We start from the raw sequence: 26723 nt of genomic DNA on the forward strand, positions 1-26723 counted from the left end.
TGGCCTGAGTCAAATAATGAGCCAACAATGAAGTCTCTATACTATATCTGATGCGGAGATATCCATCTAAGCTCATTTTAATGGAAGTCAGTGTTTTGGTTGCTAGGGTGCACCAAATGGTTGCAAACAGACAGATAGAAAGAAAAGAAAGACTGATGATGGATAGATTTGTTGAATTTATAGAAAATAAATGTAAAAATGTATAGACGATTTATGGTATTAATATACTATCTTATTTAAGAATATCAAGCATTAGTATTATCTTTATTGTTCAAAGTAATGTACATGTAATATAAAAGTGCGTATGTGATGAAGTTTCTGTGACAGCTCCATCACTCTCTCCAACACTAGATGGATACGTCAGCATCCGAATTCACTCACTCAATTTCATTCACTCTTTGCTGATATAGAGCTGGCTGCCATTCACTTGAAACATGAATGATAAATTATATAATATAAAATCACTTTCTCAAATTGGCCTGAATAGCTAAAGCATCGAACACAACTCGCTCTCTCTGCACAGCTCACAAACTGTTTTGCAGTGCATATCTTAACCTTTTACCTTATTTTTGTTATTCTCAGGTTAGGTAAAGTCAGTCGAATCTGGCCTAAATTATAACATTTAAAAAAAAATACAACTGGGACAAAAAAAACTCCTTTGTGGCATGTTCTTGCTCATAATCTCAAAACATAAAATCAAAGCCTCAGTAGGCATTTCTTGTAATCAAATTCAATTTATTAGTTACAATTTATTTTCTAGCAATCAAAATGTTCTAGGTAAAAAAAAAGTAAAAAAATAAAGTACAAAAATCAAAAAAGTTATTCAATCAAAGGCATTATCAGCAAGACTTCTGGCATCAGAGATACTGTTCAAACGAACAGCATCTGATGTGATAATCATAGCATCAGTCTTTTATAGACGACCTGTTTATCAGTAAATGCCCAGCTGGTGATGTGAGTTGTAACTTCAAGTCCGTCTCCAAAAGTCTCTTTAAATTGTCTTCGCTTTGCCTGTCGACAACGATGAGTTTTTCTCCGCTTCTGTCCATGACACCTTGCCTGCCCTCCATCCATGGTAATATATCTGTTTTTTACTTGTATATATAACATATAATATTACATATATATAAAGTTGGTGTAACTTACAATAGAGGAAAAACATGTATTAAGTCAAATAAAATACTTGTACAGTCAAACAGTCTCATATTTATCTTCTTGACCTTGAATTCAACTCTGTGCTGCCATCTCTTGCAGCTGGATCATAAATCCAACTCTGCCGACCATTTTCTCTCTCTGCTCTTAGTTCTTCTCTCCTCTGGCTGACATTTTGTCTGTAAAACATGTTCATACATGCCCTTTGTACAGAAACATGTTCACTCTGGTCTTAGTTGAAGTCAGATGTTTACATACACTTAGGTTGAAGCCATTAAAACTAATTTTTTTAACCACTCCACAGATTTCATGTTGACAAACTATAGTCGTTTAGAACATCTTCTTTGTGCATGACATGAGTAATTTTTCCAAGAATTGTTTACAGACAGATTGTTTAACTTTTAATTGACTATCACAATTCAGGTGGGTCAGAAGTTTACATCTATTAAGTTAACTGTGCCTTTAAGCAGCTTGGAAGATTCCAGAAAATATCAATCCTTTAGACAATTAGGCAATTAGCTTCTGATAGGAGGTGTACTGAATTGGAGGCATACCTGTGGATGTATTTTAAGGCCTACCTTCAAACTCAATGCCTCTTTGCTTGACATCATGGGAAAATCAAAAGAAATCAGCCAAGACCTCAGAAAAAAATGGTGGACCTCCACAAGTCTGGTTCATCCTTGGGAGAAATTTCCTAACATCTGAAGGTACCACGTTCATCTGTACAAACAATAGTACGCAAGTATAAACACCATGGGACCACGCAGCCATCATACTGCTCAGGAAGGAGACACATTCTGTCTCCTAGAGATGAACATCGTTTTTTGCGAAAAGTGCAAATCAATCTCAGAACAACAGTAAAGGACCTTGCGAAGATGCTGGAGGAAACAGGTTTACAAGTATCTATATCCACAGTAAAACGAGTCCTATATTGACATAACCTGAAAGGCTGCTCAGCAAGGAAGAAGCCACTGCTCCAAAACCACCATAAAAAGCCAGACAACAGTTTGCAAGTGCACATGGGGACAAAGATCTTACTTTTTGGAGAAATGTCCTCTGGTCTAGTGAAACAAAAATGTATCTGTTTGGCCATAATGACCATCATTATGTTTGGAGGAAAGAGGATGGGGCTGGGGGGCCTGGGTACCTCAGCGAGTATTGACGCTGATTACCACCCCTGGAGTCGTGAGTTTGAATCCAGGGCGTGCTGAGTGACTCCAGCCAGGTCTCCTAAGCAACCAAATTGGCCCGGTTGCTAGGGAGGGTAGAGTCACATGGGGTAACCTCTTCGTGGTCGCTATAATGTGTGGTTCTCGCTCTCGGTGGTGCGCGTGGCGAGTTGTGTGTGGATGCCGCGGAGAATAGCATAAAGCCTCCACACGCACTATGTCTCTGCGGTAATGTGCTCAACAAGCCATGTGATAAGATGCACGGATTGACGGTCTCAGATGCGGAGGCAACTGAGATTCGTCCCCCACCACCTGGATTGAGGCGAGTCACTACGCCACCACAAGGATTTAGAGTGCATTGGGAATTGGGCATTCCAAATTGGGGAGAAAATCCACACACACACAAAAAAAGAGGGTGAGGCTTGCAAGTCGAAGAACACCATCCCAACCGTGAAGCATGGGGGTGGCAGCATCATGTTGTGGGGGTGTTTTGCTGCAGGAGGGACTGGTGCACTTCACAAAATAGATGGCATCATGAGGAAGGAAAATTATGTGGATATACTGAAGCAAAATCTCAAGACATCAGCCAGGAAGTTAAAGCTCGGTCGCAAATGGGTCTTCCAAATGGACAATGACCCCAAGCATACCTCCAAAATTGTGACAAAATGGCTTAAGGACAGCAAAGTCAAGATATTGGAGTGGCTATCACAAAGCCCTGACCTCAATCTGATAGGAAATTTGTGGGCAGAACTGAAAAGCGTGTGCGAGCAAAGAGGCCTACAAACCTGACTCAGCTACACCAGTTCTGTCTGGAGGAATGGGCCAAAACTTATTGTGAGAAGCTTGTGGATGGCTACCCAAAACATTTGACCCAAGTTAAACAATTTAAAGGCAATGCTACCAAATACTAACAAAGTGTATGTAAACATCTGACCCACTGGGACTGTGATGAAAGTAATAAAAGCTGAAATAAATATTATTATTCTATTCTATTATTCTGACATTTCACATTCTAAAAATGAAGTAGTGATCCTAACTGACCTAAGACAGGGAATGTTTTCTACAATTAAATGCCATGAATTGTGAAAAACTGAGTTTAAATGTACTTGGCTAAGGTGTATCTAAACTTCTGACTTCAACTGTATATAATAAATTATGTTTACCTTATTTAATACATACAACAATAATGGGTAAACATACAGTAGTATGCAAATGTTATACATACTCAGTTTAAATGTGTAACATACTTAACAGATAACAGCAGTTCACTCATAGTTTCATGCATTTCTTGTAAACAAAACATTTGATTTAATACATTGGCTAAATGTATGCATCAAAACATAAAATAATCGAACAAGAAGGCAGCATAATTGCATTTTCTCAACATTACACAATACTCTGGTTTCAATTTGTGCTGTTTAGTTCGTAAAAGAATCAGTATTATTTAATTAATCGTTTCGTTCTCATTAACCTCCATTGTTTCGGTGGTGAACGACTCGTTTTGTAACAAATCATTTGAGTCTTGAGTGACTCACAAAAACGAAGAAACAGAGTGGCACAAAGTGCGAATTCAATCAAAAGTGATCGTCCCTATACCCTACTCACTATGAAGGACAGAGCTCTTGGTGTGGGCACTCTGAAGGGAGCATGGCATTGCTGTATGAGTGTACCCTTTGCTAACAGTCTTGTGGAAGCTTCTTCGTTAAAACAATAATTGTCTTAAGCTGGCTCTACACTAGCTGATTTTCAGGTGTTAGCTTCATTAAGATAATCACGGCCAGGCAGAGGGAGACAGAGCACTCATTAGCACCTCTCAGCGGGAGTTAATCACTTGACCGTCGGGTCTCCCTGCTGAGTTAATGGCTTCAAGCACTGAAAAAACACATCTGTTTTGTTTGAAAAAATCATTCTGTCACTGAGAAGAACTGACAAGATAACAAGCTGATCAGAACTTTTTTTTATCACACTCAGCTGCATATCACAAACACCTTTAATTATTCTGATTCAACTAATGATGGATCAAAATAAATTTGACTGACATTTTACAGTTTTAGTTCATTTTAAAATATAACCTTGAAATATAAATATATAAAATATAACGGTAGCCAACCGAACCATGAAGAAAATGCAACATTGTAACTATTTTAGTGCGACTTAGTGTGCCACTTTTTCAGAACAGGTTTCTTTCTTGCCACCCTGCCATACAGGCCAGCTTTGTGTAAAGCTTGGGAGATTGTTGTCACATGCACAGAATGATAAATCTCAGCCATAAGGGCTTGTAAATCCTTCAAAGTTGCCTTTGATAGCTTCCCTGATCAATATCCTCATGGCACAGTCATCAAGTTTGGAGGGACGGTCCGATCTAGGTAAAGTTTTGGTGGTGTCGTGTGCTTTCCACTTCTTAATAATGTTCTGAACGGTACTCAGAGGGATAGTTAAAGTCTTTGAAATATTTCTGTACTGTTCTCCCAACCGGTTCCTTTCCACAATTTTTTCCAAGAGCACTTTTGAAAACACCTTTCCAACCATGGTGCATTCTTGAATTCTTTCCCATTCACTACTATTAATGTAATCCTCATGGAACAGCTGATTTTATTCTGAAGTAATTAAACCACTACAATTATTGAATGTGTTTTCATGCACGTTCTTACACCGATTTTGCCTAATAAGCTGACAACGCGTGTGGTCAAGTAAAAGCAATAAACCACGTTCCTTTATTGGTGTAAAGGCCATATATGGCTTATGAATAACCCGATCGACACACGTAGATTTTTGCCCATTATGCCGTTTTCGCGTGCCATGCAAACGAATTACCTGCTATTCTTACTGGCTCATCCAATGTGCGCACGTGTTTAGCGCATGCCTCTTCCTGGTTTGACGTGAAAAGTAGAGATTAACGCGATTATTTCAAATGTCATGTAAACGCGGATTTCTTGCCTTGTCAGGTTTTTTAAATAAGCTGATTTTAGAGAGTAATCAGTGTATTAGTGTGCTTGTAAACAGGCTCAATGTCAGGTGGGGACCAATTAGCCAGGTAAGTGATCTGAAAGGTGACTGGTTGCACCATGTTACTCTTAAGGGGCTGATCACTTCTCTAAACCAGGTGTTTTACCAATTAGTTTTATATAATTGTTCAGATTTTGTTTTACATGTTATTTTCACTTTGATGTTGAGGTTATAGTGTGTAAATACAGCTGGAAAAGGTTAGATTGAATTTATTTACATTTCCAGGATGTAATGTGACAAAAGATAAGGATTTGACCATGTACAAAACTTTCTATAGGCACTGTAGGCCTACATATAGTACCTTGATGAACTTGTTTTTAATGCTACAATAATCTGATAAATACTTTTGAATCCATAAATTGCATTTGGCTTTGTTCATTTTAGAAAATAAGGCATTTTCTCTCAATATACTAATACACTCACTGAGCACTTTATTAAGAACACCTATTCATGCAATTATCTAATCAGCCAATCGTGTGGCAGCAGTGTAATGTATAAAATCATGCAGATATGGGTCAGGAGCTTCAGTTAAAGGTGGAGTGTGTCATTTCTGCGCTACTAGTGGCACCAAACGGAATTATAAAACTAAAGTATGTTTTCAAACAACCTTTGCCAACACCCCTTAGATTCATCACGCCCTTTCGCACTCTCTGCACAGCCAAACAAACACACCCCTCCCGTTAGTGCTCCTTCAGAAGCTCCGCCCCCCAAATTCATACACGCCCATTGTCAAGGCAATGACACTAACAAGTGAGCTAGCTGACCAAAAGACAAATATGGCGGAATCCAGTGCATCTGTTGCACGAGGGTAAGTTAGCCTCAATAAGGGGAAGCAATTTTTATTGCTATGAAAATTCAGGTGGCATATCCTGTGCACAAGCACAAACCACCCCCTGTTGCTGGTTGGGTGGAATAGTGTTGTGTGGATCGGTCCGATCCACTTTGTTTATCTTCCCATTTACAGAGCCAGGGCTGTCTACAAACACCAGACTTTTTTTTCAGCGCACACACAGAACGGACAGCATGCAGACCATGAAGATATATTCGCAGAATTTGACAAAAAGTGTATTGGATTTAAATTACACACTCCATTTTTAATTTTCACATCAACCATCAGAATGGGGAAAAATTTGATCTCACTGACTTCAACTGTGGCATGATTGTTGGTGCCAGATGGGCTGGTTTGTGTATTTCTGTAACTACTGATCTCCTGGGATTTTCACTCACAACAGTCTCTAGAATTTACTCAGAATGGTGCCAAAAACAAAAAACATCCAGTGAGGGGCAGTTCTGTGGACAGAAATGCCTTGTTGATGAAAGAGGTCAATGGAGAATGGCCAGACTAGTTCGAGCTGACAGAAAGGCTACAGTAACCCAGATAACCCCTCTGTACAATTGTAGTGAACAGAATAGCATCTCAGAATGCACAAATGTCGAACCTTGAGGCGAATGGGCAACAACAGCAGAAGACCACGTCGGGCACTTTATTAAGACCAGAGTGGTCCTAATTAAGTGCTCAGTGAGTGTACTAGCACTTTGCGGTGTACTCGCAGGACGACGCAGACACAAAAATGCAGAACTATGAATATTTGACGCAGAAGTATAAATCCGCCTTAGGTCTTCTCATTTGTATGAATTTTCAGGTGTCTTTTTAGAAGTGACATTGTCGTAAAATGTTTACCGCACTGATCGCAGTTAAATGGTCTTTCACCAGAGTGATAGCGAATATGGGATTTGAGAGATGTTTTATCAGAGAAACTCTTTCCACACTGAGGGCAAGTGTACGGCTTCTCTCCAGTGTGAATTCTTATGTGTCTATTAAGTTGTGACTGAAATCTGAAGCTCTTTCCACACTGCTGATATGTGAAAGGTTTCTCTCAAGTGTGAATTCTCAAATGCTTCTTAAGATTACTTGTATATGCAAACTTATTTCCACACTGATGGCACTTGTAAGGTTTCTCTCCAGTGTGAATTCTGAGGTGCATTTTCAATTGGCTGGCTGTAGTGAAGCTCCTCTCACACTCAGAACATATATGATCTCTAATACCAGCGTGTATTTTCTGATGATCTTTCAAATGTTCCAGTCGTAAAAAACTATTAGCACAAACAAAACACACATGAGGCCTCTCATTTGTATGAATTTTCAGGTGTTTTTTTAGAAGTGACGTTGTCATAAAACGTTTACCGCACTGATCGCAGTTAAATGGCTTTTCACTTGAGTGAAGGCGAATATGATATTTGAGATACGTTTTATCAATGAAACTCTTTCCACACTGCTGACATGTGAAAGGTTTCTCTCCAGTGTGAATTTTTAAATGCTTCTTAAGTGTCATTTTACTTTTGAAAGTCTTTCCACACTGAGGGCAGGTGTAAGGTTTCTCTCCAGTGTGAATCATCATGTGTCTATTAAGATCTGATTTAGATTTGAAACTCTTTCCACACTGCTGACATGTGTGTGGTTTCTCTCCAGTGTGAATTCTTAAATGCTTCTTTAGGTTGTCTTTACGTGTGAAACTCTTTCCACACTGATGGCATGTGAAGGGTTTCTCTCCGGTGTGAATTTTTAAATGCTTCGTAAGGGTGATTTTACTTTTGAAAGTCTTTCCACACTGAGGGCAGGTGTAAGGTTTCTCTCCTGTGTGAATTATCATGTGTCTATTAAGATCTGATTTAGATTTGAAACACTTTCCACACTGCTGACATGTGAAAGGTTTCTCTCCAGTGTGAATTCTTAAATGCATATTAAGGGTGTCTTTACGTTTGAATGTCTTTCCACACTGAGGGCAGGTGAAAGAGTTTTCAGCTTCTATATTTCGAGTTCTCTCTTGTGAGAAATGAATTTCCATCTGTGAGCAGCTAAAATCATTTTCTTCTGTTTTGAAGTTATGATGTTTCTCCTCCACTTCATTCAGTTCTTGATTCTCCTCTTTCACTTCAATCAGATCTAAAATAAACATATTAAATGATCAAAAATCAATTCATGAGGGACAAATGTAAAAATAAAAGTGAATCCTGATTTAATAGCAGAAGGTGAAGTATCAGGGTAAGTATCTGATGATCTTAGAAGGTTAATTCAGTCATTCTCAATCAGGAAGGCAACTGCAATAAAATCTTATGATCTGTTGCTCTATTGTCTGTTATTTCACAGTTCCTCTGATTTCCTAATGACACTAAATCTTGTTAAGTTTTGTTACATAAATGTTCCTCAGCAGTCAATAATGAAGATTCAAGAATGGACACCAACCTATTTGTTCCTCAGTATCTTCATGTTTTATTCTGGATGATTCTGGATAACTCATGTCTTCTCTCTCTTCTTTAACAAACTCCATCTTCACCATAGTATATCACACAGATTTCAGTTCTTCCTGCTGGTCTGAAGAACTTCTCTTGTAGGATGATGGGAATATTCACAGTATTTATTGGTAAATTGTTGTGGGAGTGGCTTCAATGAAGGTGTGAACTGTGAAGGAGCCCCAAAGGACGAGATCTGCCAAAATAAAAAAAGCAACTATGTATTTTGTTAATTTTCTACATTTTATTCCAACAGTTTTAATATATATAAAAAAGGGTTCCCTGAGCATTTTGCCATCCGAGCCAGAGCACTTAGCTGAAATATTGATCTGTTTCGCACCCACACCTATTATATCACTTCAGAAGACATGGATTAAACCACTGGAGTTGTATGAATTACTTTTATGCTGCCTTTATGTGCTTTCTGGACCTTCAAAGTTCTGACCACCATTTACTTGCATTGTGTGGACCTACAGAGATATATATTCTTCTAAAAATCTAGATTCTAAAAATTCTGTGTGTGCAAGTTTGCAGCTGGTTTGTCAGAACTCTAGATTTTTTTTTTTTTGTCATTACAGAGTCTAAAATACTAATTCTTGTTTACTGTGTATGCATCAAAAATATAAAAATCCAACTAGTAAATGCATAAGCACAAACTTGGCCAGTATAATAATTCAACTTTAATTTTAAGGTTTTTCCTTTATAGATTGTTTTAAATAAACAAATGTACAAACTAAACATCTTGGGTATCAATCAATATGATCACTTTAGAGTCATTTTTTGTGTGCATCTTTGAAACAGTTTCTCTGTGACACAAAGCAGTAGTGCACCTTACACTTAACACAGAAGACATGTTTTTTCAGAACAAACTGGCAATTTGCATCTTGTTGCTTCTTTTTTTGCATCATAATTTGTCATGTGGTCCACCATATCAGTTAGGACTTGAAGAATTGTCCACCGTTCCATTGCTCCTCTCTTTTGTCCAGCTACATCATGTGGAGTTGGACTGGTACATGGACTGGCTGTGTTAAAACTGCTTGGCCTAAGTTCTTTGAAGCATGTGGCTTCCCAACACACACGAGCGCTTCAGCTACATTCATTTTGAATTCAAGGAGATCCATGATTTTCTGTGGCTGAGTTCCCTTGCTTTCATTGTCTCTGCGATACTCAAGCCATCTGTTCACTAGCAACATCAAAGGCATGAGTAATCATGCGCAGTGGCCATTTGCAGGACCTGATATCAATCCTGTGAAGGCGGATTAGTTGATCAAGCTCTCTTGTTGTATTTTTTCACAACCTCTGGATGCTTGACCTTCATAAATCACCCCTCTTTCTGCTCCCACCTCTCATCTTCATCTCCAACACCAACAAAGTTGGAGACCAGCACAACAGAGTGGTTATCAAACCACTTCACTAGAACAACCTTTCCATCCCTACTCCCCAACCCCACCCCGAACCTCAACAAACACCCCTGTGGTCATACATGAACACATACAAAAGAAAACAAAAACAAAAACCAAACAACTAATAAAGAAAATAAATATATATATATATATACACTGTATTGCCAAAAGTATTTGCTCACCCATCCAAATAATTGAATTCAGGTGTTCCAATCACTTCCATGGCCACAGGTGTATAAAACGAAGCACCTAGGCATGCAGACTGCTTCTACAAACATTTGTGAAAGAATGGGCCACTCTCAGGAGCTCAGTGAATTCCAGCGTGGTACTGTGATAGGATGCCACCTGTGCAACAAGTCCAGTCGTGAAATTTCCTCGCTACTAAATATTCCACAGTCAACTGTCAGTGGTATTATAACAAAGTGGAAGCGATTGGGAATGACAGCAACTCAGCCACGAAGTGGTAGGCCACGTAAAATGACAGAGCGGGGTCAGCGGATGCTGAGGCGCATAGTGCGCAGAGGTCGCCAACTTTCAGCAGAGTCAATCGCTACAGACCTCCAAAGTTCATGTGGCCTTCAGATTAGCTCAAGAACAATGCGTAGAGAGCTTCATGGAATGGGTTTCCATGGCCGAGCAGCTGCATCCAAGCCATACATCAAGTGCAATGCAAAGCGTTGGATGCAGTGGTGTAAAGCATGCCACCACTGGACTCTAGAGCAGTGGAGATGCATTCTCTGGAGTGACGAATCACACTTCTCCATCTGGCAATCTGATGGACTACTCTGGGTTTGGCGGTTGCCAGGAGAACGGTACTTGTCTGACTGCATTGTGCCAACTGTGAAGTTTGGTGGAGGGGGGATTATGGTGTGGGGTTGTTTTTCTGGAGCTGGGCTTGGCCCCTTAGTTCCAGTGAAAGGAACTCTGAATGCTTCAGCATACCAAGAGATTTTGGACAATTCCATGCTTCCAACTTTGTGGGAACAGTTTGGGGATGGCCCCTTCCTGTTCCAACATGACTGCGCACCAGTGCACAAAGCAAGGTCCATAAAGACATGGATGAGCGAGTTTGGTGTGGAAGAACTTGACTGGCCTGCACAGAGTCCTGACCTCAACCCGATAGAGCACCTTTGGGATGAATTAGAGCGAAGACTGCGAGCCAGGCCTTCTCGTCCAACATCAGTGTCTGACCTCACAAATGCGCTTCTGGAAGAATGGTCAAACATTCCCATAAACACACTCCTAAACCTTGTGGAAAGCCTTCCCAGAAGAGTTGAAGCTGTTATAGCTGCAAAAGGTGGGCAGACGTCATATTAAACCCTATGGATTAAGAATGGGATGTCACTTAAGTTCATATGCGTTTAAAGGCAGATGAGCGAATACTTTTGTCAATATAGTGTATGTCCTGGAGGGAGGGAAGCTCACTTCCGATGATGTGTCTGGCAGTTCGCACTACCCTTTGCAGGGCTTTGCAGTTGTGGGCGGTGCTATTGCCGTACCAGGCGGAAATGCAGCCAGTCAAGATGCTCTCTACAGTGCTGGTGTAGAACCGTGTGAGGATGTGGCGGTTCATTCCAAACTTCCTCAGCCATCTCAGGAAGAAGAGGCACTGATGAGCCTTCTTCACAATGGCTTCAGTGTGGATGGACCATGTGAGTTCCTCAGTGATGTGGACACCCAGGAACTAGAAGCTTCTGACTCTCTCCACTGGTGCTCCATTGATGGTGATGGGACTGTGTTCTCTATCTCTTCTCCTGAAGTCCACCACAAGCTCCTTTGTCTTACTGACATTGAGGGAGTGTTTGTGCTCCTGACACCAGTGTGTCAGAGTGTGCACCTCCTCTCTGTAGGCTGTTTCATCATTGTCAGTGATCAGACCTACCACCGTCGTATCATCAGCAAACGTAATGATGGCATTGGAGCTGTGTGTTGCCACACAGTCATGTGTATACAAGGAATACAGGAGTGGGCTGAGAACACAGCCCTGCGGGGCTCCAGTTTTGAGGGTCTGTGATGAGGAGATGTTGCTGCCCATTCTAACCACCTGGCGTCTGCTTGACAGGAAGTCCAGGATCCAGCTGCACAGCGAGCTGTTTAAGCCCAGAGCCCGGAGTTTCTCATCAAGCTTGGAGGGCACTATGGTGTTGAATGCTGAGCTGTAGTCTACAAACAACATTCTCACATAAGTGTTCTTTTTTTCCAGGTGGGAGAGAGCAGTGTGTATTGTAGATGCAATGGCATCATCAGTGGAGCGGTTGTTGCGGTAAGCAAACTAAAAAAGCAGATGTAATCTCTGATTAGCCTCTCAAAGCATTTGCTGATGATGGGGGTCAGAGCAACAGGACGCCAGTCATTTAAGCAAGTGAATTTGGATTGCAATGGACAGGCACAATGGTGGACATTTTAAAGCATGTGGGGACTACAGACAAAGAGAGGGAAAGGTTGAAAATGTCCGTAAAAACACCAGCCACGCTCTGATGATGCAGCCCGGAATGCCATCTGGACCCGCGGCTTTGCGGATATTCACCCGTCGGAAGGATCGGGTTACATCCGCTACAGAGACGGAGAGTGAACTAACCTCTGTAGCTTTGGCCGCGAGAGCTCTCTCCGTGAGGGCGGTGTTATTTCCCTCAAAACGAGCATAAAAAGTATTTAGCTCATCCGAGAGAGAGGCAGCGGTGTTCACGGCGGAGTTTTTATTCCCTTTAAAGTCCATGATGATATTAATTCTCTGCCACATGCTTCTAGAGTTGGTGGTGTTGAACTGTCCTTCAAGCTTGTTCCTATACTGGCGTTTTGCTGTTCTGATGGCATAACTGGCTTGTTTACACTCCTCCACGTTCCCAGAATTAAAAGCGGAGGTCCGCGCATCAAGTACCGCGCGAACATCACTATTAATCCAAGGTTTCTGGTTCGGGTAGATCCAAAGTGTTCTGGTCGGAACGATGTCCTCTACGCGCTTTCTGATGAAACACGTTACGCTATCAGCGTAAAGCTCGATGTCGTCATCAGAGGCGGACCGGAACATCTCCCAGTCCGTGTGATCAAAACAGTCTTGTAGAGTCTGATTGGTCCGACCAGCACTGGATCGTTCTGAGGGTGGGTGCGTCCTGTTTCAGTTTCTGCCTATAAGCTGGCAGAAGCAGAATGAAAGAGTGGTCCGATTTGCCAAATGGTGGGCAGGGGAGGGATTTGTAGCCGTCCCGGAAGGGAGAGTAGCAATGGTCCAAAACCCAGTCCCCCTCATGTACTAATGTATTGGTGGTATTTTGGTGCGACTGATTTGAAACTGGCTTTATTAAAGTCCCCGGTCACAATGAACACGGCCTCAGGTGCGCGGTTTCCTGCTTGCTTATAATCCCATATAGTTCCTTGAGTGCCTGGTCTATGTCGGCTTGTACACAGATGTACACAGCAGTGATAATGACTGCTGTGAATTCCCTTGGTAGCCAGAATGTTCGACACAGAAACATGAGAAATTCCAGATCAGGAGAGCAGAAAGACTTGATAGAATGTATATTCCTCTGATCACACCAGGATTTGTTGATCATAAAACATACACCACCACCTCTGCTTTTACTTGAGAGGTCTTCCACTCTGTCCGCCCAGTGCACGGAGAACCCCACAGGTTCAATGGCTGAATCTGGAATCTCAGCAGACATCCATGTTTCCGTAAGGCAGATAATGCAGCAGTCCCTTGTCTCTTGTTGGAAAGAGATCCGCGCTCTCAGCTCGCAGAGCTTGTTGTCCAGAGACTGAACATTTGCCCGTAGAATACTGGGTAGCGGGGGTCGATTTGCGAAACATCTTACTCTGATGAGAACGCCGGCTCTGTTTCCCCTTTTCCTTTTGCGTTTTCGCGGCCGGGCAGACCAGACAAAGGGCTCCGCTGGTGTGTTTGTAAACAGCGGGTCGGCATTGAGGAATTTGAAGTCCGGTTTACGGTGTGTAATTGCAGAACCAATGTCCAGAAGTGTTTGTCTGTCGTAGACAATAAGGCAGACAAGATCCAAGACAAAAAAACATAAGAATTATAAACAAAACACTACAATGTTGTGTCGGAGCTCGCAACGCAGCAGCCATACTCGGCACCATCTTGAGTCCAGTTCATAATAACTCTTCCTAATTTATCTTTAATCTGTTTGAGACATTTGAACTGTAGATGCTTACTTATCAATGTAATGACTCCCCTGCTCTTACTTGAGCCCGCACTAAAGAAAACATGTCCACCCCATATCTTCCCAAATTTTTCAGCTTCCAGCAGGGAAAGATGCGTTTCTTGAAGAACTACATTGTATTTCTTATGTTTAAGAAATAACCTTCCTTCTTTTTATGGGGTGCCACAGGCCATTCACATTCCACATGAAGAGAGATAATCCACTCATATTAACATTTGACATATTAGAACAAATAGATTGTGTGTCAAAAACAATACTATAAAGACCACATTCCAACATTAGTTTAACAATCAAACCCCAAGCTTACCCCCCCCGAACCAAACAAACAGAAAAAGAAAAACGTGTGCATTAACCACGCGCATGACAGCCCTCTAAACTCAAACAGTCCATGTATGCCTACGAAAGTCCCAGTGACAACTTTGCCATCGGATTGCTCAAGTCCGGTGTTTCTTTACAAATTTTGTGAAACAGAATTACACAGCAAAAAATAGTCTATACAACAAACTCCAGGCAATAAGCGGAATAAACCCAAAAAACATAACTGCCCCGTAGGTATGTTTCTCCACAGAACAAGCTCCAGCCGCTAGCAGAACCAGCAAAAAAAAAAAAAAAAAAAAAGTTCAGTTCTTCAGGCAGTCAAACGAATGTGAACGAATGAGTGCAACAAAAGACCCAATCACTCCAATGTCCTGCAAGAGATATTCCACAAAACAAACTCCAGGGCACAGGAGCCATAAGCACCAAAAATGAGCAGATTCATCCACAAGCTGTCCTGAAGAAATTATATTATACAAAACAAAATCCAGCCTCTAGGCAGAACCAGCACAAAAATAATCAAAGAAGGCGCCCAGCTTCCTCGGACAGTCGAGTGTATGTTAAGTGAGACAGGTCCACTAAACAGCAACATGAAAATCACCAAATGGCTTACTCCGATGTCTTTATGAAAGACAATGCTTGCTGTGGGTATGTAAATATTTTATGGCCATCCTTAGTATCTATTCTCAATTTGGCTGGGAACATCAGTGCAAAAGCGACCTTCCGTTGATGTAAGAGATTCTTGGATTCCTTGAATCAACTGCGTTACTCTCTTCTTGAATTCGCAAAGTCTGGGAAAAAGAAAATGCTGTGGTTCTCCCAAGAAAGCTTTCCTTTGCACCTCAGTCATCTGTTTTATCTGTGTAAGATTTCTTTTTTTTTTTTTTTTTTTTTTTTTTTTTTGAGTAATTACTGTTTTTCTAAAGTAGAAGTAAGCTATAATTTTAATTTTAAAGATATAATTTGCTATTATGAAAACAAAAACAAGGCTTTGGAGTCTACAGCAAATTTTTATTATAATTGTAGCGAAATATTACATTAATAAACAAAAATTATTTTAAAAAACTACCTAGAATTGCAGACTTTTTGCTGGAAACTGAATATTTAATCAAGTCTTTGAGGGTAACTTATATTAGAAAATGTATATCTTTTCTTATATGCTATGATGAGATCTTTCCTGTCTCATGACTTATGTTTCACTGTTTGTTTGTTTTTTTAATTTTTATTTTATGTCTCAGTGAGTGTATTTATGCCCATGTATAGAATGTTCTAACTGCACAACATTTACATTTTGTGTATATGTGCACTGTTAATGTTTTTTTCTTAAAAGCAATATTTTTATTGATAAAAAAAAAAATTATTTAAAAAAAATTAAAAATAAACAAATGTATAAATATATATATATATATAGCATAGAAGGGCCACTTAAATGAACAGGAGAAATTGGAACGCTCAACGGTCAACAGATGTAGAAAGGAAGTCCCGCCTTACACGTAAAACAGCCAATCAACTTTTAGATACAGACATCGCCTGTCAATCAAGTCGACAACGCGCATGCGCATTAGCTATACAAGCCGGGAAAATGGCGTTTTAAAAAAAAAAACGTAATGCGAGGTAAAGAAGCACAATTCGTGATACCAATGTTGTCAGATTTTACTGCTTATTTGAAATATTTTATATGATCGTAATATTGACCAACCGTTTCGGAGATTTCTGTCTTACCCTATTCAAGTAGATTGGAGCTGTACTTGTATGCCGCTTGTTTACATTGAAAAATAGCTGCCGGAGAGCGTTCCCAAGATGCCGTCGAGTGGACTGACTTGATCAGAAGACTGTATCATATCATAAGCGAAACACATAAAAGCGGTTTTATATGTAAGAAATATCACAGTCACATAAGCAAGAGTGTTGTTTCGTATATCAGCTGTAGGTACCAGCAGGTCTCGAAAAAGTAAATAATATAAAATCACTTACGTTTCAGTCCAAAATTGGTCAGATTAGCTAAAGCATCAAACACAACTCGCTCTCTGCACAACTCACATACTCTGATTTGAACTCGTGCTGTTTAGTTCGTAAAAGAATCAGTATTATTTAATGAATCTTTTCATTCTCGTTCACTTCCATTGTTTCGGTGGTGAACGACTCCTTGTTTTTAAATGAATCATTTGATTCTTGAGTGACTCACAAAAACAAAGAAACGGAGAGACACAAAAAGGGTGAATTCAATCGAAAGTGATCATCCCTATACCCTACTCACTATGAAGGGCAGAGCTCTTGATGTGGGCACTCTGAAGGGAGCATGGCATTGCTGTATGAATGTACCCTTTGCTAACAGTCTTATGGAAGCTTCTTCGTTAAATAATAATAATTTTCTTACTTTCGTTTGAAAGACACTTCGAGTGGCGTCACCTTCCCGCAGTTACTTCAAGGGCGCAAAACTGTCATTTGGGCAACACCCAAAGAAAGCGTCCGGAACTGTTTTATAAGACAAAATATATAATAAAAGTATTTTGAGTCTGCACATTAATATTAAATATAAAATGTGACCTGCATGGTACACGTTTTGCAAGCTGCTTTGCTTATAAGACAGATATAAATGATGTTAATGTAACTTATTCAAGCAATTAGTACTGATGGGAAGAATTTTAATAGATATCTTGAATCGAAATTCTTACTAGTGAATATTTCTTTACAGATATCAAAAATGTGTATGCAAATTATCAAAAATTACTCTCATACAATCAAGTGTATGACTTTCTTTTTTCTGATAATTTTTAGAATAATATTTCTGCGCTGTAGTCCTCACAATAAATGGGTACTAACATTTTGAAGCTCCAAAAAGCACATAAAGGCATCATAAATGTAATCCGTAAGTAATACAGTGCATCCGGAAAGTATTCACAGCGCTTCACTTTTTCCACATTTTGTTATGTTACAGCCTTATTCCAAAATGGATTAAATTCATTATTTTCCTCAAAATTCTACAAACAATACCCCATAATGACAACGTGAAAGAAGTTTGTTTGAAATCTTTGCAAATTTATTAAAAATAAAAAACAAAAAAATATCACATGTACATAAGTATTCACAGCCTTTGCCATGACACTCAAAATTGAGCTCAGGTGCATCCTGTTTCCACTGATCATCCTTGAGCTGTTTCTACAACTTGATTGGAGTCCACCTGTGGTAAATTCAGTTGATTGGACATGATTTGGAAAGGCACACACCTGTCTATATAAGGTCCCACAGTTAACAGTGCATGTCAGAGCACAAACCAAGCCATGAAGTCCAAGGAATTGTCTGTAGACCTCTGAGACAGGATTGTATTGAAGCACAGATCTGGGGAAGGGTACAGAAAAATTTCTGCAGCATTGAAGGTCCCAGTGAGCACAGTGGCCTCCATCATCCGTAAATGGAAGAAGTTTGGAACCACCAGGACTCTTCCTACAGCTGGCCACCCAGCCAAACTGAGCGATCGGGGGAGAAGGGCCTTAGTCAGGGAGGTGACCAAGAACCTGATGGTCACTCTGACAGAGCTCCAGCATTTCTCTGTGGAGAGAGGATAATCTTCCAGAAGAACAACCATCTCTGCAGCACTCCACCAATCAGGCCTGTATGGTAGAGTGGCCAGACGGAAGCCACTCCTCAGTAAAAGGCACATGACAGCCCGCCTGGAGTTTGCCAAGAGGCACCTGAAGGACTCTCAGACCATGAGAAACAAAGACTGAACTCTTTGGCCTGAATGGCAAGCATCATGTCTGGAGGAAACCAGGCACTGCTCATCACCTGGCCAATACCATCCCTACAGTGAAGCATGGTGGTGGCAGCATCATGCTGTGGGGATGTTTTGCAGCGGCAGGAACTGGGAGACTAGTCAGGATCGACGGAAAGATGAATGCAGCAATGTACAGAGACATCCTTTATGAAAACCTGCTCCAGAGCGCTCTGGACCTCAGACAGGGGTGAAGGGTCGTTGTCCTGTTGGAAGAACCTAAGCACACAGCCAAATAACAAAGGAGTGGCTCCGGGACAACTCTGTGAATATCCTTGAGTGGCCCAGCCAGAGCCCAGGCTTGAACCCGATTGAACATCTCTGGAGAGATCTGAAAATGGCTGTGCACCGACGCTCCCCATCCAACCTGATGGAGCTTGAGAGGTCCTGCAAAGAAGAATGGGAGAAACTGCCCAAAAATAGGTGTGCCAAGCTTGTAGCATCATACTCAAAAGACTTGAGGCTGTAATTGGTGCCAAAGGTGCTTCAACAAAGTATTGAGCAAAGGCTGTGAATACTTATGTACATGTGATATTTTTTTATTTTTAATAAATTTGCAAAGATTTCAAACAAACTTCTTTCACGTTGTCATTATGGGGTATTGTTTGTAGAATTGAGGAAAATAATGAATTTAATCCATTTTGGAATAAGGCTGTAACATAACAATGTGGAAAAAGTGAAGCGCTGTGAATACTTTCCAGATGCACTGTATCTCTGCTCTGTAGATCCATACATTGCATGTGAATGGTGACCAGACCTTTAAAACTCCAAAAACCATATATAATATGTAACTAAATCTCAACATGTGCAGTGCCCAAAGAAAACCTTCATACCCCTTTAGAATGGTAAAAATGTTTTAGTCTTACAGCCTGAAATCAAAACCTATTAAGTTTTTTTTTTTTTTTTTTTTTTTTTTTCCTGATTTACAAATTTTGTCTTATAAAGTAACAATTAAAATTAAATGCAACCGTTCCAAAAATGTATAAAAGAAAAACTAGAAACACAGGGTTTGAAAAGTGATTATACCCCTGGATTTAATACTTCATAGAGATACCTTCTGATTTAATGACAGCCATCAGTCTGTTTGGATACATCTCTACTAGCTTCAAGCACCTAGATTGGGGAATATTTGCCCATTCTTCCTTGCAGAATTGTTTGAGTTCAGTCAAATTGCGGGTTCAGCGGTGATGGACTGCCCTCTTCAAATACATCCACAGGTTTTCTATTGGATTTAGGTCAGGACTCTCAATGACTTTGACTTTCCCATCCTTAAGCCACTGCATTGTTTTTTTGGTGGAGTGTTTACGGTTATTGTCGTGCTGAAAGGTGAACGACCTGCCCATCTTCAATTGTCGAGCAGAGGGCCACAGATTTTCCTCAAGAATTTACATGGCAGCATCCATTTTCCCTTCAATCCTGTTGCTCAATTGCCCTGTCCCAGCTGAAGAGGAAAAAACCCCACAACATAAACTTAATATGGCACTTTTTCAGAAGAGGTTTCTTTCTTGCCACCCTGCCATACAGGCCAGCTTTGTGTAAAGCTTGGGAGATTGTTGTCACATGCACAGAACTATCAATCTCAGCCATAAGGGCTTGTAAATCCTTTAAAGTTGCCTTTGGCCTCTTAATAGCTTCCCTGATCAATATCCTCATGGCACAGTCATCCAGTTTGGAGGGACGGCCCGATCTAGGCAAAGTTTTGTTGGCGCCATGTGCTTTCCACTTCTTAATAATGTTCTGAACGGTTTTTAGAGGGATAGTTAAAGTCTTTGAAATATTTTTGTACTGTTCTCCGAACCTGTTCCTTTCCACAATTTTATCCCGGAGCACTTTTGAAAACACCTTTACAACCATGGTGAATCCTTGACTTTTTTTTTTTACCATGCACTGCTATTAATGTAATCCTCATGGAACAGCTGATTTTATTCTGAAGTAATCAAAACCACTACGATAAATATCAGGTGGGAGATATGTGATCTGAAAGGTGACTGGTTGCACCTAAGCAAGTTTGTAATTGTTACTTTTAGGAGGCTGAATCTGGTCACTTATCTAAACCAGGTATTTTACTAATTAATTTTTGTTTAAATACAGCTGGAAAAGGTTAGATTTCTAGGGTATAATGAGGCAAGGTACGATGACTTTCTATAGGCCTACATACAGTACCTTGATTAACTTGTTTTATTGCTACAATAATTTGATAAATACTACTCACAAATTGCATGTCTTTATTTATAAAATGTGTAGTTATTTTAAAAATGAAGGCATTTTCTCTAAATATACTAATACTAGTGGAGTGGTGGTGGCGTAGTGGACTAAAGCACTGAAAAAGTAAGCAGAAGGTTGTTGGTTCAATCCCCACAGCCACCACCATTGTGTCCTTGAGCAAGGCACTTAACTCCAGGTTACTCCAGGAGGATTGTCCCTGTAATAAGCACACTGTAAGTTGCTTTGGATAAATGCATCTGCCAAATGCATAAATGTAAATACTAGCACTTGGCCATGTATAGTTCTGGATGTCTGCAGAACTATAAATGTAAGCTATAAGCCTACAGTGTAGGTTTGATGCAGAAGTATAAATCAGCTTTAAGTCTGAATTTTCATGTGTTTTTAGAAGTGACAGTAAAATGTTTACTGCAGGGATGTTCACAAGTATTCGACTAATTGAGTACTCGTTCTGCACCAGCTTGTCGACTTTTAAAAACACTACTCGAATATCGCAAATGTATTTTCCTTTGCACATATGCCTTCCGTAAGCAATGCTGAATTATCCTGTACCTGACCTCTGGAGCGCTCACCAAATCTAGCAGTTTAATTTACTCCACTGAAGGGTGCTGTAGATTATTGTTGTTAATGGTTAGGATGAGAGGAGACATGATGCCTTCTTCGTGTGCTTTCAAGCAAAGCCAAGTGTGGCAATACTTGTAATATTTAGATTCTTATTCAATTCTACTTTATTGGTATTCTTGTTGGAGTCAGAGATGTTCACGAGTCTTTCGTCATGAGTCCGAGCCGAGTCTTTTATAGGATATATATATATATATATATATATATATATATATATATATATATATATATATATATACACACACTGTATACACACACCATTCAGCCACAACATTAAAACCACATGCCTGGGGCCTGGGTAGCTCAGCGAGTAAAGACACTGACTACCAGCCGGGTCTCCTAAGCAACCAAATTGGCTCGGTTGCTACAGAGGGTAGAGTCACATAGGGTAACCTCCTCGTGGTCACTATAATGTGGTTCGCTCTCGGTGGGGTGAGTTGTACATGGATGCCGCGTCGAGTCTGGAGTCGAGTCTGAAGTCTATTAAAATGCGACTCGAGTGCGACTCAAGTCCAAGTCTCTAACTCAAGTCCCCATTTCTGATTGGAGTTATGCATACCAATGGACAAGGGTCTGTTTTTATGGTGAAAAGGAAATGCGAAGCGGTACGAGAAACTCGGAAGCTTATCAGCTTCCATATAAAAGCTATGAGGGCTTCACTCCAGTGTGAATTCTCATGTGTCTATTAAGATTTGATTTATATCTGTAACTCCTTCCACATTGAAGGCATGTATAAGGCTTCTCTCCACTGTGAGATCCCATGTGTCTTTTAAGATTTGGTTTATATCTGTAACTCATTCCACATTGAAGGCACGTGTAAGGCTTCTCTCCACTGTGAATTCTCATGTGCTTCTTAAGATTACTTGTACATGCAAACATCTTTTCACACTCATGGCACTTGTAAGGTTTCTCTCCAGTGTGAATTCTGAGGTGCACTTTCAATTGGTTGACTGTAGTGAAGCTCTTCTCACACTCAGAGCACACATGATCTCTAACACCAGCGTGTATTTTCTGGTGATCTTTAAAATTTTGCAGTCTTAAAAAACTATTTCCACAAGAACACATGTAAGGCTTCTCATTTGTATGAATTTTCAGGTGTTTTTTTAGAAGTGACGTTGTCGTAAAATGTTTACCGCACTGATCGCAGTTAAATGGCTTTTCACTTGAGTGACGGTGAATATGATATTTGAGATACGTTTTATAAGTGAAACTCTTTCCACACTGAGGGCAGGTGTAAGGTTTCTCTCCGGTGTGAATTATCATGTGTCTATTAAGATCTGATTTAGATTTGAAACTCTTTCCACACTGAGGGCAGGTGAAAGAGTTTTCAGCTTCTGTATTTCGAGTTCTCTCTTGTGAGGAATTAATTTCCATCTGTGAGCAGCTAAAATAATTTTCTTCTGTTTTGAAGTTATGATGTTTCTCCTCCACTTCATTCACTCTTGACTCTTTCACTTCAATCAGATCTAAAATAAACATATTAAATGATCAAAAATAAATTAATGAGGGACAAATGTGAAAATAAAATTGAATCCTGATTTAATAGCAGAAGGTGAAGTATCAGGGAAAGTATCTGATGATACTGATGATTAATTCAGTCATTCTCAATCAGGAAGACAACTGCAATAAAATCTTATGATCTGTTGCTCTATTGTCTGTTATTTCACAGTACCACATTTTCTAACTACAGACACTAAATCTGGTGAAGTTTTGTAACATTAATGTTCCTCAGCAGTCAATAATGAAGAATCAAGAATGGACACCAACCTATTTGTTCCTCAGTATCTTCTTGTTTTATTCTGGATGATTCTGGATAACTCATGTCTTCTCTCTCTTCTTTAACAAACTCCATCTTCACCATAGTATATCACACAGATTTCAGTTCTTCCTGCTGGTCTGAAGAACTTCTCTTGTAGGATGATGGGAATATTCACAGTATTTATTGGTAAATTGTTGTGGGAGTGGCTTCAATGAAGGTGTGAACCGTGACGGAGCCCCAAAGGAGCAGATCTGCCAAAATAAAAAATTTAAACTAAGTATTTTGTTAATTTTATAAAATTTTATTCCCACAGTTATATTTTGTTTTACATTTATTTCCCAGGTTTCCCTGAGCATTTCGCCATCTGATCCGGAGAACTTCACTGACAGCACCTTTAAATACTCATCTGTTTCTCACCCACACCTATCATATTGCTTAAGAAGAAATGGATTAAACCATTGGAGTAGTATGAATTACTTTTATGCTGCCTTTATGTGCTTTCTGGACCTACAGAGCCGAGATATTCGTCTAAAAATCTTTGTTTGTGTGCAAGGTTGCAGCTGGCTTGCCAGAACTCTAGATTTTTTGGGAGGCTAATTGTCATTACAGAGTTTAAAATACTAATTATTTTAAATTACCTTTCTTATTTACTGTGTATGGCATCAGAAATATAAAAATCCAACTAGTAAATGCATACATTATCCAACTGTGTAGCCTATTAATATGAATGATCATTTCAATTTGTGTAGATTTTAGAAGGCAGCGGTTCTACTTCATGAAACAGATTAAATGGTTGTGTGTTTAAACAAACATTAACAAAGTTTTTTAACTCTATATTTTTTCATTAAGTGGCGTTTATGCTGACTGATGTATTCAGTGAAGGAAAATAACCTTAATCATAATAACAGCAAACAGTTGACGAAATACAATCAGCCAACAATCGAAATGGGGAATATTTAAATAAATAAATGAATAAAACCGCTTGTCATAACGATCTGATCTCTACACTGGTTGAATTTTTGCTTGTTCAAACTCAAATCAGCACCAAAGGATGTGAAAATTGTATGATAAAACATCACGTCTCTCAACACAAATAGACCTTATTCACAGAAGTGCCATCTTTGGTTGTGAGGGATAGACGTACAGTCTCTTCTATGGGTACAGTTGTTTTAACCCTCCTATGTTATTCCGTCATTTTTGACTGAAATGCATTTTTAAAATGTAATAAAAATGGTTTCCTTTAACTGAGCAATACAAGACTTGGTGACTTTCACTCCAGTTGCTATCTGAACATATAAAAAAAATTGGGCTTGATTCGATAAACGGGGAAAACAGGGAAAACGAGAGACGGTGGAACATGCATTTACATCAATGAAAGTTGTACAGATGTAACAACATTAAAGAGGATGTGCTGTCCTAATTTGGAAGTGCTCTGTATTAACTGTAAGCCTTTCTACTCACCGCGGGAGTTTTCCTCGTTTATTCTGGTGAGTGTGTATATCGCGCCAAACACGTGTTTGAACACAGCACTGCAAAAGCTGACTGATCAAATCACAGACATAGAACAACAATACCCGGACTCAGTTATTATTATTCTTGGGGATTTTAACAAAGCAAATCTCACATGTGAACTGCCCAAATACAAACAGGACATTACATGTCCCACCAGAGACAGAAATATATTGGATCATTGCTACACAACAATAAAGGATGCATATCGCTCTGTCCCTAGAACAGCTTTGGGACTCTCTGATCACTGTCTGGTTCATCTTCTTCCAACATACAGACAGAAATTAAAATCTGCTAAGCCTGTATTAAGGACTGTAAAGAGATGGACCAACGAAGCAGAGCTGGAACTACAAGCCTGCTTTGACTGCACTGATTGGAGTGTTTTTGAGGCTGCAGACACCAATCTGGATGAGCTCACAGATACTGTTACATCATATATCAGTTTTTGTGAGGATATGTGCATTCCTACTAGGACTTATTTAACATTTAACAACGACAAACCATGGTTTACAGCGGAACTCAGGCGGCTTTGTCAGGCCAAAGAGGATGCTTACAGAGTTGGGGATAAAGTCTTGTACAATCAGGCCAGGAACACACTGAAAAAGGGAATCAGAGTGGCTAAAAGAAGATACTCTGAGAAGCTGAAAAACAAGTTTTCAGCTAACGACCCTGCATCAGTGTGGAGTGGCATGAAACAACTTACGAATTACAGGACTCCTGCCCCCAACCCTGTGGTGGACCAACAACTGGCTGACGACCTGAATGTGTTCTACTGCAGATTTGAGAGGCCCAATCTCACACCCCACACCCACTCTGACCTTCACTTCACACAAACACCAACACCTCCTGCAACCCCCCTCCTCCCCCCTCCTGCAACTCAACCTGCACTTAATATATGTGAAGATGATGTGAGCCGCGTCTTTCGACAAACAAAGGATAAGGAAAGCACAGGGCCCAGATGGCGTTTCACCTGCATGTCTTTGATCCTGTGCTAACCAGCTGGCCCCCATCTTCACACAGATCTTCAATAGATCACTGGAGCAGTGTGAAGTCCCATGCTGCTTCAAACGTTCCACTATTATCCCCATCCCAAAGAAACCAAAAATCACAGGACTTAATGACTCCAGACCTGTTGCCCTGATGTCTGTGGTCATGAAATAATTTGAGAGACTGGTGTTGGCCCACCTGAAGAACATCACTGGACCCTTTCTAGATCCCCTTCAATTTGCTTATCGAGCAAACAGGTCTATGGAGGATGCAGTCAACATGGGATTGCATCATATCCTGCAACATCTGGACAGACCAGGGACATATGCAAGGATCCTTTTTGTGGACTTCAGTTCAGCTTTTGTGGACTCAGACTAAATTACACCAACTCTCTGTTCCCTTGTCTATCTGTTATTGGATTACCAGCTTTCTGACGGACAGGCAGCAGCTTGTGAGACAGGGGAAACTCACTTCCAGCACCTGTACAATCAGCACTGGTGCCCCCCAGGGATGTGTGCTCTCCCCACTACTCTTCTCCCTCTACACCAATGACTGCATCGCCAAGGACCCCTCTGTCAAGCTCCTGAAGTTTGCAGATGACACCACTGTCATCGGCCTCATCCGAGATGATGATGAGTCTGCATACAGAAGGGAGGTTAAACAGCTGGCTATCTGGTGCAATCAAAACAACCTTGAGCTGAACATGCTCAGAACGGTGGAGATGATTGTGGACTTTAGGAGGAACACCCCAACACCGACCCCCCTCACCATTCTAAACAGCACTGTGGCAGCAGTGGATTCATTCAGGTTCCTGGGCACTACCATCTCACAGGACCTGAAGTGGGAGACCCACATTGACTCCATTGTGAAAAAGGCCCAGCAGAGGTTGTACTTCCTTCGCCAGCTGAGGAAATTCAACCTGCCACAGGCGCTGCTGATACAGTTCTACTCAGCATTCAATGAGTCTGTCCTCTGCACTTCAATAACTGTCTGGTTTGGTTCAGCTACGAAATCAGACATCAGAAGACTACAAAGGACAGTTCGGACTGCTGAGAGGATTATCGGTTGCCCCCTGCCCCCCCTTCAAGAACTATACACTTCCAGAGTGAGGAAAAAGGCTGGAAAAATCACTCTGGACCCCACTCATCCAGCCCACTACCTTTTTGAACTGTTGCCTTCTGGCTGATGCTTCAGAGCTCTGAACACCAGAACCATCAGGCACAGGAACAGTTTTTTCCCTCAGGCTATCCATCTCATGAACAGTTAAACTGCCCCATTGAGCAATAACTATGTGCAATACACAGTTTAATCTTTCTTATATTTATCCAACACATCCAA

At 40.4% G+C, this 26723-nt stretch overlaps 3 protein-coding genes and 1 pseudogene across 7 annotated transcripts in view; all 4 read right to left on the reverse strand.

Annotated features, from left to right (window-relative positions):
- The window catches only part of LOC127422620 (gastrula zinc finger protein XlCGF7.1-like), a 117163-nt gene extending 100288 nt beyond the window's left edge, over window positions 1-16875 (reverse strand). Inside the window, exon 1 of one of the 4 annotated variants that reach the window (XM_051666355.1) lies at window positions 16772-16875. The gene's annotated coding sequence lies outside the window, so the exon portion shown is untranslated. Of the gene's footprint in view, window positions 1-9852; window positions 9981-16488; window positions 16734-16771 lie in introns of those variants that run through there. The other 3 variants (XM_051666359.1, XM_051666348.1, XM_051666356.1) reach the window with 3 other exon arrangements.
- Window positions 1-26723, reverse strand: part of LOC127422613 (gastrula zinc finger protein XlCGF8.2DB-like) — an 88892-nt gene that overhangs the window by 39105 nt on the left and 23064 nt on the right. The window lies entirely within an intron of this gene.
- The window catches only part of LOC127422617 (oocyte zinc finger protein XlCOF19-like), a 63246-nt gene continuing 37253 nt past the window's right edge, over window positions 731-26723 (reverse strand). Inside the window, exon 3 of the transcript XR_007894200.1 lies at window positions 731-6766. The gene's annotated coding sequence lies outside the window, so the exon portion shown is untranslated. The remainder of the gene's footprint in view (window positions 6767-26723) is intronic.
- On the reverse strand, window positions 6760-8814 carry LOC127422601 (gastrula zinc finger protein XlCGF57.1-like; annotated as a pseudogene).

Source organism: Myxocyprinus asiaticus, chromosome 31 (genome assembly GCF_019703515.2).
Source record: "Myxocyprinus asiaticus isolate MX2 ecotype Aquarium Trade chromosome 31, UBuf_Myxa_2, whole genome shotgun sequence".
Classification (NCBI taxonomy): domain Eukaryota; kingdom Metazoa; phylum Chordata; class Actinopteri; order Cypriniformes; family Catostomidae; genus Myxocyprinus; species Myxocyprinus asiaticus.